The sequence below is a fragment of the Eptesicus fuscus genome, chromosome 15 (assembly GCF_027574615.1).
Source record: "Eptesicus fuscus isolate TK198812 chromosome 15, DD_ASM_mEF_20220401, whole genome shotgun sequence".
Classification (NCBI taxonomy): Eukaryota; Metazoa; Chordata; class Mammalia; order Chiroptera; family Vespertilionidae; genus Eptesicus; species Eptesicus fuscus.
The window spans coordinates 38,676,516-38,679,216 of record NC_072487.1 but is presented as its reverse complement, the minus strand read 5'-3'; positions in this window follow the sequence as shown (position 1 = coordinate 38,679,216).

Genomic DNA, 2,701 nt, shown 5'->3' with positions numbered 1-2,701 from the left:
ACCTTACAAAAGGATTACTATGAGAAATCTAGTAACCATCTATCATCATTCATAGTTATTGTGATACTAGAGGCCCAGGGCATGAAAATTCATGCACTGGAGGGGTGGGGGGGTCCCTCAGCCCGGCCTGCCCCCTCTCACAGTCTGGGAGCCCTCAGGGGCGGGAGGCGACCCAGCGATCAGGGGAAGGCGACGCCCCATCATACTTCTGCTGCTGCCACTGCTGGCAGCACAAGCCTTTGCTGGCCCTGGTTACCTGAGCCTCAGGCGGTCCTGGGCAGCTGGGCAGCCACCATCAGAGGCTTGCCTGCACTTTGGGCCAGCCCTAGGCAGCTGGGCAGCCGCCATCTAAGGCATGCCTGCACCTCGGGTGTCAGCTGGGCAGCCACCATCTGAGGCTTGCCTGTGCCTCGGGCCGGCCCTGGGTAGCTGGAAGGCTGAGGGGACAGAGGGACTCTGGAGGCAGGCATGCGGAACAGCCGGGCCTGCCTGCTGCCCCGGTGGAGCTGAGGGGACTGGGCGCTGCTATCTTGTAGCTGTGGGCGCCGCCATCAATTAGCATATTCCCTCCTTGGTCAATTAGCATATTCCCTCTTTATTAGATAGGATTATTGACTGTGTTCCCAATGCTTTACATTAATTATATATATTATTTATAACTAAGTTTATACCTCTTAATCCCCTTCACCTTTTGTCCATTCCTCCATCGTCTAACCCTCTGGTAACTATCAGTTTGTACTCTGCATGCATCTGTTTGTTTTGTTTGTTCATTTGTTTAGTTTTTTAGATTCCACATATAAGTGAAATGATACATGACCTAGAGGGTATTACGCTAAGTGAAGTAAGTCAGAGAAAGATAAATACATGGCTTTTTATTAATAGCAGCAAAAAAATACATTAGATAAAATTCTGGAAAATCTATTCTTTGAAAATCAAAATGTTAGTAAAAAGTAATTTAAAAATATTACTAAAATTATGATAAGCTCTGATTCAGAATCATATTTGTCTTGGCAGAGGAAATATTTAAATAAATCTATTTTTATTAGCAATGGTAGTATCATTATTATGCTATTACTTATCATACTGACAAATTAAAAACAGCACTTTAAGGTTCCAGAGTAAGGATTAATTTCACTATTGTATATCTGCATTATTTAATTATTAAAAAAAAGCATGTTTTAAAAAACTATTTAAGAACTAAATAAACTATTATAAACATAGCCTTACATTTTATATTATCATTTAGTTAAATAAAAATAACTCATAGTATATTGTACATAATATATTAAATTAATCATGAAAAGTGCCTATACCATACACATAGCATACCTATACAAGTCAATATGCCAAAAAGCCCATAATTGTTTTTTTCTGCAAGGTAAGTTTATCAGTGATATTTATGCAGTTCTTTTTATAACCCTATATTTTCTAAATATTCACGAAGAATGTATCTTTAACTTTAGAAGTGAATAACAAACACAACACTTAAAGATTTTAGAAGAAATGTGAGTTGGATTTTGGAAAAGTGAACCAGTATGTGATGTTCAATAACTATATGGGGAAGAAAACACATTTAGTATGACCTTTGTAATATTTTAAATGGGTTGAAGCTCATTTCAATGGATCTTTGAAGGTAAAATGTTGAAGAAATGTTTTAACATTTTCTCCCATAACACTGATAATGATCTCACAAAGCTGTTTATAATCATTTTATTGCATTCATCAGCTGAGACTAATTATAACTCAGATGAAAATCATCCTTGCAGAGTGCATTCTAAATATTAATAAACATAAATAATGCAAGTTTACTATTAAAGCAATTCAAAACAACAAACAGAACCCACAGGGAGTTTCTTAAAATTAATCTGGTTCCACATAAATTCTGTCTTAAAATGTTCAAAGCAACAATATTCCATATCACAGGATATATTAACTTTCTTTTTCTTTTTGTTCTGTTTTCTAATTTTATAGGACAAAGTAATGGTTGTAGTTGGCAGGCCAGGAAGACTTGCGCAGTAACTTCAAATAAGGAAAATAGAACTAATTTAAATATGAATTGGCTAACAAAAAACTAAGAACTAGCTGCTCTTGATATTGCTTTTCTGAAATTCTGGAAAGTTGTTCTTATCCTTGCCTTTTATTTCCTGGGCTGGCAAAAATGGACAATTAACCAAGGGTAGGAACTTCAAATATCTATTTAAAGTGAATGGGTTTTCTTGTTGTTTTGTTGATGGTTTCTTTGGCTGTACAGAAGATTTTTATTTTGATACTAGAGGCCTGATGCACGAAATTCGTGCAAGAGTAGGCCTGCCTTCCTCCAGCTGCCAGCACCGGCTTCCCTCTGGCCGCTGGCAGGCATCAGAGACCCCAGGCCCCACCTACCCGCTGCAGCCTGCCGGTTGGTCACAGCCATGGTGGCTTGCCTTGGCCCTCACAGCCCCAGATTCGTCCGGAAGTACATCCAGTCTAATTAGCATATTACGCTTTTATTATTATAGATAGTCCCATTTGTTTATTTTCTCTTTAGTTGGCCCTGGGAGTAGTATCGGTGAAGAAATTGCTTCGATATATGTCTGAGATTTTGCAGCCTGTGGATTCCTTTAGTATTTTTATGGTTTCCTGTCTTATGTTTAAGTCCTTTATCCATTTTGAGTTTATTTTTGTGTATGGTGTAAGTTGGTGGTCTAGTTCCATTTTTTTG